The sequence below is a fragment of the Pituophis catenifer genome, unplaced genomic scaffold (assembly GCF_029215685.1).
Source record: "Pituophis catenifer annectens isolate HBS135680 unplaced genomic scaffold, rPitCat1.0.hap2 SCAF_2, whole genome shotgun sequence".
In the NCBI taxonomy this organism is placed as follows: Eukaryota; Metazoa; Chordata; class Lepidosauria; order Squamata; family Colubridae; genus Pituophis; species Pituophis catenifer.
The window spans coordinates 89,837,507-89,849,827 of record NW_027256882.1 but is presented as its reverse complement, the minus strand read 5'-3'; positions in this window follow the sequence as shown (position 1 = coordinate 89,849,827).

Genomic DNA, 12,321 nt, shown 5'->3' with positions numbered 1-12,321 from the left:
GCAGATAAACATGTACGTACATATATAAAACAGAAATCAATGAATAAATAGGATCTAAAAATACGAACATATATAATAAAATAAATATAATAAAAATTGTGGAATAAATGGGTATTTAAACGTAATTAATGGTGCAACATATTGTATAGATGATAACACAAAACTGGAGGATTTGAGAGGATATTTTTGAGTCCTTGTCCATAAGAAATACTACTAAGTAGAAATCATCTTCCTGCTTGAAAATTTTAAGACTGGATAAATGAAAGTCTAGACAGACTTTCATGACAGACAAGAGTCCTTATACACAGAGCAGAGTAACGTATACAGAGCAGCAGAGCTCCCATTGAGCTGTTACCACATGGACATAATTGAAGAGACATGGGAGTATTCTTAAAAACATCCCAAAAGGACTAAAGACAATGAATCCAGTCTCGCGAAAAGTGAAGGCTATATGAAATTTTAGAATTACATGGATGATAAATAAGAGGCTGGAGCAAACTCTTTTGGTAGAATCTGGTAAATAATGAGATATAATAACTTGTTTGGTAATCTAGATCCCAAATTCATAGTTTGTGGGCAATTCTTGCATTGGTCAAACCTAATGAGCATACATTTTCCATAGAGAAGTCGAATAAGTGAATTTTATCTAGAGATTTCTTTAGCCATTTTTATTTTATTTATTAAGTTTACTAAATTATTAAATATTATTAAATTTATATGCCACCCCTCGCATAGTCCCATAGTACTAAGCGTAGTCCCGTCTGGACTACTGTAATGCTCTCTACATGGGGCTCCCCTTGAAGAGCACCCGGAGGCTCCAGCTGGTCCAGAATGCGGCTGCACGGGTGATTATGGGGGCGACTCGGTGCTCCCATGTAACACCTTCCTGCGCGAGCTGCACTGGCTCCCAGTGGTCTTCCGGGTGCGATTCAAGGTGTTGGTTGCCACCTTTAAAGCGCTCCATGGCATAGGACCTGGATATTTACGAGACCGCCTTCTGCCTCCGATAGCCTCCCACCAACCAGTACGCTCCCACAGAGAGGGTCTCCTCAGGGTGCCGTTGGTTAGACAATGTCAACTGGCGACCTCCAGGGGGAGAGCCTTCTCTGTGGGGGCACCTGCCTCTGGAACGAGCTGCCCCCGGAGATTCGTCGGATTTCCGACCTCCATACCTTTCGCAGCGCCCTTAAAACGCTACTATTCCATCAAGCAGAGCTGGCCTAAAATTTTATGGGAATGGGTTATTTTATTTTAGATGATTGGCCAAACTATTTAATAATTTTAAATTGTTTTTAACTTTTATATTGTTGGTTTTTATTTTGGCTGTACACCACCCTTAGTCCTTCGGGAGAAGGGCAGTATAAAAATTTAATAAATAAATAATAAGTACTAAAGGGGCCAAACCTATAGGATTAACTTTAGCCACGAGTTTATTAGAAACCATGCTGTAGCATCCAATAAGACTATGCCTGAGTTTACATGTATGAGAGTATTTTTAATACTTTTTGGAACCATCAGTATGACTCTAATAAATTTATTTTGAATAGTTTCAAAACTATTAAGCTTTCTTGAAAGTTTCAAGAATATTTCTGTTTTTAATATCCTAACTGATCTGAGCTGCTTTATTAAAACTGCACTCAAAAACTTCAGTTGGATGAAGTGGGTGTTAAACAAGTGAACTGTTCAAAGCTAGCTAGGCTTCTGATTCTTCTTAAGCCCCTCCAAAATTTCAGGGCAGAGACAAAGCAGCTCCCCAGGGAGCATAGGAATAACAATTCCAGTATATTTCCTTGCAGTTTAGATGCTGCTGGGAATAGAGATCTTGATATTGAGCCTAGAGCCTACTCAGGTCTTGGTCCTTTGGGATCAGAAAGGATACCCTTATTAATTCATACCCCATATCATTGATTAAACCGGGAAAAGCTTGAAGAGATTGGATGAAGATCATACATAATGCAGCAACATTTGAAAAAAAACCCCCACATAATTTATATTTATTCACTGACAGATGTCAGGAATAAATATCTCCAGTTTGGAACAGCTGAATAAAAGCTAGGCCTGCTAAGGGGAAACAAACTCTGTGTTGTATTCCAATATTTATGTCTGCATTTAACATCGTGTGTTCTTAATGTAACAGCTGCTGATTTCATGGCATGCCAAATTCAAAGTGGAACATAAAAATGTGACTGATTTCAGATCAAACCACTGATTTCAATATTACCATCACTGAACTCCAATCTAAAACATACAGATCTCAGCTCGTACAAAGCATATAATCTTTCTCTGAGCTAAGGTCCTTTTCCCAGGCAATGGTTATCAGCTCCAAGCCAACTGTTCCCTGCCCAAGAGGATTAATTCCAATACCATCCCACTCCTACACATTGATACTGTACAAAGAGTTATCTTCTTGTAAGACAACTTTACTAATCAGCTAAGTTGCCATTTAGTACTGAAGTGCCAAACAGAGCAAGTTCACAATCATGTAGCAATTTTCCCCATTATGGTAAATTGTATTATGCTTTTACTTAAATTACAATAATTATGAATCAGCATGTATGGATCTGTCTCTTCTTTCATCTTTCATACATGTGCAATGTGTTCCTTCTTTTCAGGCAAGGGAAAAATAGCCTATCTGCACACAAGAAATACTGCTATCTCTAGTCATGAAATTATATTTGGACAAACCAGATTGGGAAAACAATTCCCTTATTGCAGCACTCACATTCCACCAAATATTTACCAATTTAAGTTAATCTTCATCATGCTGCATTCGCTTATCCTCACAGATCCTCTTCTTTGAATGCCAAGCAAAGAGCAAAAAAATTAAATTTCTCAATAGTGCAAAATTCAACCCATTGACACCTATCCAAAAAGTCAACAAACCCCAAGATAATTAATTTATTTGCAAAGAATGGGGAGGAAGATAGTTAATCCAAAATTAAGATTTAAAAAAAATTAAAACCCACCTCTCCTAAGGACTAATCAGTAGAATGTTTTATACCTGGATGAACTTTCCTATTCATTCAAAATGAACTTTGCTGTTTTCCTTGAAAAAGATTGAGAATAAAAAGATAAAGATGTCCTTGAATCAAGCTTATCTAACTGATAACTACAGAGAAAAGTGTCAGCCCTGTTGTGTAGATCAAATAAGCTTAGTTATAATAATAAAATCTTGCAAGTTAAGAACCTTCTCTCTCTTCTTACACTCTAGTGATTCAGGGCAGTGTCTATCCAAACTGCTTCCAAATATTATCTAATTTCTCTGAACCTAAAACCTGTTCCAGCTCCTTTTGCTTGGAGGTTAAAATTGTTATGGTATATTGCCAGGGGTGGGCTGCTGGGAGTTCGCAGGGGTTCGGGAGAACCTCTAGCTAAGATTCTGTGCAGTTCGGAGAACCCCCAAATCCCACTCCTGGCTAACCCCGCCCATCCCATCCCTCCTCTCCCAGGAATCCCCACGTGGCCCATTTTGGATGCAGGTAAGTGCAGGGTGTGCACAGAGGCTCATTGATGGCGAAAAATGGGCCTACCAGAAGTTCGGGAAGGCCAGAAACTCCAGAGGGCCTCCGTTTTCCCTCTCCTGCAGCCTCGAGGAAAGCCTCTGGAGACCGGGGAGGGCAAAAATGCCCCCCCCATCATGTGACTAGGCCACGCCCACCATGGTCATGCCCACCCAGCAACCAGGCAGTGAATCCCTTGCTAAAATTTTTGAAGCTCACCCCTGTATATTGCTTTGAATGTCATTTTCCTTATTCTCTTCAAAATGTCCATACACTTTATTATTATTATTATTAATGAGATTTATATGCCGCCCTATCTCCAGCCAGACTCAGGGTGGCTCACAACAGTAAAAAACATCTAATGAAAAAGTTAAAAAGAAATTAAATCCAAATCTCATAATTTAACAGTTAAAAGTGCAATTAAAACTAACAAGTTAACAGTCCAGACCAGCCAAACGAAACAGCCACGTTTTCAGGTCGCGACAGAAAGAGCGGAGGTCGGGGGCCACCCGGAGCTCCAGGGGCAGGTGTGCCCACAGAGAAAGCTCTCCCCCTGGGGGTCGCCAGCCGACACTGTCTGGCCGACGGCACCCTGAGGAGGCCCTCTCTGTGGGGACGCATAGGGCGATGGGCAGCTGTTGCTGGCTGCAGATGGCCCCCCAAATATCCCGTGCCTAAGCCATATAGGGCCTTATAGGTAATCACCAGCACCTTGAATCTCACTCGGAGGGCAACCGGCAACCAATGCAAGTCGCATAGGAGAGGTGTAACATGGGAGTTGCCTGATAACATATGAAAATGATCTGCTCTTCCTTTCCACCATTCTTAAAAATTTGTTTTTGAGTCTGGAATTTGCTGCTGTTCTGCCATCCAAAGACTTGCCCCACCTTAGTTTCCAAGTCCAGACAAGCTCAAACTTGTACACCACTTTTATATTTCTGGACCTTACATATTACAAAATTTCAAGGGATTCAGTAAGTGAAACCTTACTTTTGCACAGCAAATCGATTTCCCCCCTCCTCTAGCTATTTGTGCCTTTGCTCCTATTAAACTATGGATGGGTCTGCTATTTATGCAGAACACTAAGAACAGTTTACGAGCCAGACTTGACAAAAAAGGTAATATAGAAAGTAAGGAAGATGAACCTTGTCACAGATATGCAGGAACTGTTACTTAGGCAAAAGAGGCTGATCAGCAGTAAAATCCAATCCCTCCCCCCCTCGGTTCTATCTGGCTCACTGAACCAGTAGCGCCAGCGGTGGGATGCTCCGCCCACCCGCTGGGACATCATTATGTCCTGTTTTCTAACCATCTGCGCATGTGCAGAAGAGGCACACACATGCATAGCGCGGGAGCGCATAGCACGGGAGAGCACCTGAACCAGTAGCAAAAGTAAGTAGATTTCACTGCTAGAGCTGATATATTTTTTAGGTCCAGAATGAGATAACATTTGGAAGCAGTTTAGGAAGATGCCTCCCTAATTCAAGGAACCAGAAGAAGGGGGAGGAAATCCAGCACAAGCTGATTTGCAATTTTGTTTGTTTGTTTGTTTGTTTGTTTGTTATTATAGCCAATCTCAAGAAAAGTAGTTCTAGGCTTCCTTTGGAGATGATTTCCTGCTCTGGTCTACTTAATGGGGCTGACATGTAAACAGCTTAATTTGTTCAGACTATAATTCTGTGAGATGTGCATTATGCATCTACAGTACTATCTCTTGACCAAAGTGAGACTCTCTGGAAGAAAACGTATGCTTCAGTTCAGCTTACCTAGACTCAGGAAACTTGAAACATCTACTCCCAGCACTTGCTGAGGTAGCGAATGAGCCAGTCTCATTGATTTACCTTACTGGACCCTTCCCTAGCCTCGTCCTCTCCAAACACATTCAAGTGTAACCACTCTGTGAGGTAGTTGGGGATGGAAGGAGTTGTGGTCTTAAGAATCTGCTGGGCGAGAGAGGAAGAAAAACTGTTTTGCGACATGCAAAGCCACTGCAGAGGAGACTGAATCATGGGCATCAAGGGTTGAAGCCAGTGGTGGAATTCACATTTTTTTACTACCGGTTCTGGGCGTGGTTTGGTGGGCATGGTGTGGTGTGGCTTGGTGGGCATGGCATGGCTTGGTGGGCGTGGTGTGGCTTGGTGGGCGTGGCAGGGGAAGGATACTGCAAAATCTCCATTTCCTGTTATGCGTTTTCGAGGATCTAGCCCAATAACTCCAACGCAGAATAGTTTGATTCAAAAGGTATTTATTTATATCATATTTGTCTCTTACAGGTGAACATCTGGAGTGGTTTGGACTCTTGGACAACACCTTATATACCTGGGAGGCGGAGTCAAGGTGAGGAGGGGTCAAGGGAAGGACTAGGTGGGATGGATAGTGTTAACCCTTGCCCTGCCATGGGTGCACAGTGTTAGGCATTTGTATGTGACATTTCCACCCCACTCCAGGGGAAGGATACTGCAAAATCCCCATTCCCTCCCCATTCCTGGGGGAAGGATATTGCAAAATCCCCATTCCCTCCCCACTCTGGGGCCAGCCAGAGGTGGTATTTGCTGGTTCTCCGAACTACTCAAAATTTCCGCTACCGGTTCTCCAGAACCTGTCAGAACCCCTGGTTGAAGCCCATGGTTCCAAGGGTAAAAGGCTTCAAGGGTTGTCCACCACACTCTTGTCCAATTAACCCAAGCAGGGAATACTTAGCACTAGGTGCAGGGACAGCAAATCAGCAGTGAAGTGTTGAGTGTGTGGGGGAATTAGAGCTGCTTAACCTCAGGATTCCACATTTGCCTGTTTTTTTATGACAGCCTTTAAAGGGCTCTAATGAGTGCTGCAGCCACTTTATGGTCTTGCTGGCAGTGATAACCCTCAGCTAATTACAGCAGCAATTTGCAAGCAAGCTGCCTCCCTGGCAGGGGCACTCAGCTAAGGACAGACAGGCAGACAATAGCTGTACCCAGCACAGGAGACCTTGAACTGGAGCAAATGGGCAGGGGACTGTGTGCTCTGCCAAAATCATTCCTCCTGCTCTTGTTTGGGGCAGCTCTTCCTAGATAGAACCGGGATGAATTATATTGGTTCTGAAGTAAAACTTAGAACACAGCTAAATTTAGATAGTAGCTTGGCCCCACAACTTGATTTCAAAGCCAGGCATATCTAGATGGAACTCCCTTAAGCGTGCACAAGCTCCTCCAGTTCAGAATGACTATCCCTGGCCTTTACTTTTGCTGGGCCAGCCGGTTCCTTCACCTAAGCTGTCCTGATTTAAAGGCCTTTGATACGTTTCTAATAATTCACCTTGACATTCAAGCAGTTTTGCTGGTCTATTCCATTTTCAAGAAATGTTGTATGTGCCTATGGGGGGACCATAGTACTTTATTCTGGTGGACAAAGATACCTCTGCACCTCTCAGCTCTACAGTACCTGTCTACCAGATAGCTCATTTTATCTAAAATAGTTTTCATTCAACTGTATTCTTCAAGCTATTTCTTTTAGATTTTCCCATCAAGGCCAGAACTTATATTATGGCATTTTGGAAGAATACTGGTTTCACCTACTTCTTGACTACATCACATCCTCATAAATAATTTGTCAGTCCTCAACTTTTCCTCATTTTTAGATTGTTTCATTCCATAAGGGCTGGGCAACTTCTAAAAGGATTAGGGACCGCAAAAGTGTCCAGACGTTTGGCTGCAAAAATGCTATACAGCATGGCTGAATTTTTCCAACTAATTTGGAAGGGGAATGTGGGGGGATTTAAAAGTGGGTCTCTCAATGGGCCTCTGAAAGGCAAATTACTACCACCCCAATCCCCACAAACAGGCCAAACTCATCCTATTAAAATCACATGGCTGAAATGGGGCTGTTTGCCACTCAATGATTGGCATGACCTCAGTGTGTTGGGCCACAAATGTGAAGGTGGGGCCCACAAGTTATTCACAATTTCTCTAAAGTAAACTGCACTGTAGAGATAGGCAGTCTGGTGCCCTACAGGAACTCTGAAAAAAACCAGGATAGTGTAGTGGTTAAAGCATAGGACCTAGTTTATGGTTCGCTGTGTGATTTAGGCTATTTACTGATTTCGGCTATTCACTGGCAAGCTCTCAGAACTATGCACATAATTTCCTGGAAATTCAAAAGCCACACAGGCTTCAAATCAGATTCATAAGTAGAAACTGCTAACACTGGCAAATGTATAAAGCAAAAACTGCAATGGCAATTTGAGCAATATCCTATAACATTATTTAGACTGAAAAGTTTATTTTGTTTTGTCCTAAATAGGGACAAAAGGAGACAATGTGTTGCAGGAGCCAAATGAAGCCGGGTTCCAAAAATGTGTTTGCTGACATTTGTGCCCTCCCATTATCTGTATTAAGAGGACCCACCAGAGGCACTGGCAGATGATCAAGCTCAGTTAGTCCCTTTAAACATCTGTACATTTAAATGTCTGATAACAATAACAAAGCACTGACTGTATCTGACAGGGCTTCCTGTGTGCAGGTCAGCTTGCTTTTAAAGATCACACAGCCTTGCCTGCCAACAGAGGGCTTGCCTAGATAAGGCTCCTGACTCCGGGGCCCTGCCTGGAACATTTCCCTAAATAGTGCTTCTATTCTGGAGGGAGCAAAGCTTGCAAGCAGCACGCCTGAAATCTGCATGCGAGTTAGAGGTGCTTAATTTCAAAGTAATTATAGCACTCCGTATAAATGTTTGCTCAGGAATATGCATTTGCTGAGGTGTTGCCTCGCTCCAATGTCAAACAGTTTATGCACTTAGGATTTTCTACCCTAATTACCTAACCAAGTAGCGGGAAGCCTGGTCTTCCTGCGATACAGCAATTGCCAGTGCAATTCTCTTTGGAGCCCATCCTTCCCCTTCTGTGTTCTCTGACCTTGATCCATTTAATCCCTCCTTTGAATTAATGTTCAGACCAGTTGGGTCCAGTGGGTTTCAATTTTTTTTACTACTGGTTCTGTGGGTGTGGCTTGGTGGGCATGGCATGGCTTGGTGGGTATGGCAGGGGAAGGATACTGTAAAATCTCCATTCCCTCCCCACTCGAGGAAGGTTACTGCAAAATCCCCATTTCTCCCCGATCAGCTGGGACTTGAGAGGCAGAGAATAGATGGGGGCAGGGCCACTCCGAATTTTTACTATCGGTTCTCCGAACTAGTCAAAATTTCTCCTACCGGTTCTCCAGAACTGGTCAGAACCTGCTGAAACCCACCCCTTTGCCTTTTTTTCCTGCTCTGTTTTGATTTGATTTGATCACTATATTGCAGTTCTCCGTATTTTTAGACTTCAGTCTCAGTCTCAGGAGAAGCCCCCAAAGTTGCCACTCTGTTTGCATGTCATCATAAAAACTATCCTTGAGCTGGACCAATCTCCTAGTGCCAGGTCCAGACTGGCCACGTAGCACTTCCAATAAAGTCCAGTTGGCCTGTGCTTCCAGGAACACCATTTCCATAAACTGCAAGGTGATTTACATTGTAAATTCAGGTGGCCTTGGGGGCAACTAGCCAGAGCTGGCAATGCACCAAAGGAACTGGAGCTGTCCTGGGTTTCAGAAGCCAACCCAACAGCAAAATGGAACAGTTTTGCTCTCCTGATGCAATGGAACTTCCTGAAGCAAACAAGTCCTGGCGATGAATATGAGCACATTATACGCTTCTCTGCCTCCGTTATTTCTCTGCCTAATTACGCCATCGCCCTGGCCTAGGATCCATGTCCGTCAGGCAGCTGCTGTAGTTGAAGACTCATATCGAGAAGGTTCTTCCCTCCCAGAAAATGGGATGCTTTTGTTCTTTTGGGGGAGCGAGCGTCAAAATCTGCTAGGAGCAGTTTTCCTTCCCCAAAGTGGCGCTCAAGGAATGAAATCCTATTTTAAAAGAGCAATTTGTATGAAAGGTGTGGAGTCTTTTGCTTGGTGATTCCTGGACAGCTAAAATAAAGTAAAATCTACAGAAAAAGCCAATAGCAGGAATATGTGCACTACTAGGGAAATACAAGCAAAGGGGGCAGAGCTTATCCCCATCTTATTTACTTACTGGTAAAAGAATGGAAGAGTGGCAACGTGGAAGTTGCAAGTACTACAGTAAGAGCCTCACATGCAAAGTTGCCAATGCAGATATATAGCTAGTCCTCAACTTATGATCACAATTGAGCCCAAAACCTATATTGTTAAGTGAAAAATTTGTTAAGTGAGTTTTGCCACATTTTTCGACTTTTCTGGTTATGTTTGTTAACTGAATCACTACAGTTGTTAAATTAGTCACACGGTTGTTAAGTGAATCTGGTTTCCCCATTGACTTTGTTGGTCAGAACGTTGTAAAAGGGGATCACATGATCCCGGGACATTGCAACTGTCATAAATGTGAGTCAGCTGTCAAACAACTGAATATACCAGTAAATGATGTGACCATGGAATGCTGCAATGGTCATAAATGTGAAAAATGGTCTTAAGTCACTTTTTTTAGTGCCGTTGTAACTTCAAACAGTCACTAAATGAACTGTTGTAAGTTGAGGACTACCTGTATATGATGAAAAACACAGAGGCCTTTTCTGTTTCTGTTTTCTGTTTCAGGGCATCTGTTTCACCCAAAATGCTATGTCAAAAGACAGCAGCAACCTACTGGTGAAATGAGAATTTATTAAATCTATGTGTTTTGTGCTAATACACACTCCGAATGCACCTTCTATTAATTCATGTGCTCTTTAGCATCATCCAAATATTACCTGGGAATTTAGGAGCGTGTGAAGAAGTAGAAAGGAAAAAAAAACCCTTTTCCATTCTTCTTCCATACTCTTTTTAGTTAAAAGTATCACTCTGTTTTAGAAAACAAGAAAGCTCATCCCTGAGGCAAGCTTGATTCCTGGTAATTTAAGGGACTTAAATTCTTGGTAAGGCTACAAAAATGGTTTGCCATCACCTTCTTCTTCCAGGATGTTTGTCTACACATTTTATTTGTTAATTTTTATTTCCCACCTTTTGTTCAGTTAAGACTGTACTCCCTCCTCCTCCTCCTCCTCCTATTTCCCACAGCCAGCACTTCCTGAGCTGGTTGGGCTGAGAGAGAGACTGGTCCAAAATCACCCAGTGAGCTCCTGTTGGAGCAGAACCTCCATCTTAAGATATTGGTTGGTCTTAGTCCAATATCTTAATCAACCTACCACATTGGGTCCCATCTTTGCTTTTCATCTTCCCGATCTGATCTGGGGATTCCAATTCGCTGGAGCAGCTCTGATTGTTTACCAGCTCTTATTATTTTAACTTCTAAGTCTACGAAGGAGAAAAACAAGATGAGTTATCCCTTAGTAGAGAGAAGAGGATCCTGCAGCTCCAGGAGGAGAAAAACAGGATATGAACAGAGAAAACCCAAAGACCACAGTTACCTGGAGACAGAGCCAAAGCTAATCCCCCATTCTGGGAGCCTATTGATATGGAGAGTTTTATCTGAAAGGAAGATACTCCACTGTGGAGGCTCTGGCTTGGTGGAGGGGTGAGGCTGTGCTTGTTTTGGAATGTGTTTGTTTGGATGCAGTTTCATTCGAAGGAGGAGGTTTTAATCAGTGGGGTTCAATAGCCCCCCCTCCTTCAGCATGGAAAATTGGCTTGGGAGGTGGCTGCCATCCATTAATTAGCCCTTTTTGGAGCCTCTCTGTAGATTTTTTCCTTGATCAATTGGCATGCCCTTCCTGGTTCGCCATCCACATCTTGATTGCATCCACATCTGTTCACGCAGGGTCACGAGATCATGGCTAATATACCAAGGTAGCCCAGAGCATATTAGAAAGAAACCCAAGAAGATAGCTCTTGTAGCTAGCTTAAAAAGATCGGCCATTGTCATGGCCTAAATGTTTTCTTCCCAAGATTGAACCATCTTGCAGAGGAAAATAAAGCACGGAGCATTAAAATGAAAGGCTTGTTGCTGGATGGTATGGAAAGAGAGAAGAGCCCAATGTGGATAACCTTCCACAAGTCCTGATAACATGCGCAGACAGTTTGGCTCCTCCAAAGATTGTTGGGTGTGACTGAGCCTGAGGGAAAACTTCTGCTATTGTTCTTGGTTTGTTTGTTTTTTAAGTGTGCAGAATAGGGAGGAATGACCATCTCCACTATCTCACTATCTCCTTCAGCAAGCTTACATCTGATTTTCCTAGCCACTTTCCTAGACCCTCTTTTCCCAGTTGCCAGAACTGGCCATACTGATTAGGAACAATGGGTGGGGGAAGAGGGGAGGAGGTTGGCAGGGAGATGGCTATAGGCAGAAGCAAAAATTTCCAGAGAGGTTTTCCAGTAAAAACAATCAAAAGTTCCTGGGATTCTCTAAATGTTCTCTCCTATTTTGATAGTTGGGGAGGGTGTGAGCCTCAGCACTCAGGTTTGTTGTGCGCATATGGTTAAAGCATGTTCATTAAAAAAAAAATATATTGAAAAATATATGGATAATCTCCCACAGGAAATTTAAACTAGAATTTGCATGCAACTTTTAAAAAGTGGGGGGAGGGAGATGGAAAACTAAAATATATTCTGTTCTGATTTTATCTCAGTTGCATATCTTGTAAATTACCTTACTAGAACACCATCTTGAAAATGCTGACTTCCCCACGTGTGTGTGTGTGTGTGTGTGTGTGTGTGTGTACACGTACACACCCCTGAAAGGTTCTTTCACACATTTGCCTTACATTCTATCCACTTCCTTACCATCGTTTTCTCTCCCAGCTCTTATCTTGAACAATCTACCATAGTGCCTCCCCCAGTTCCACCACCTTCCCACAGATGTGTTTCTCAACCTCAGCTACTTTAAGATATAAGGACTCTAACTC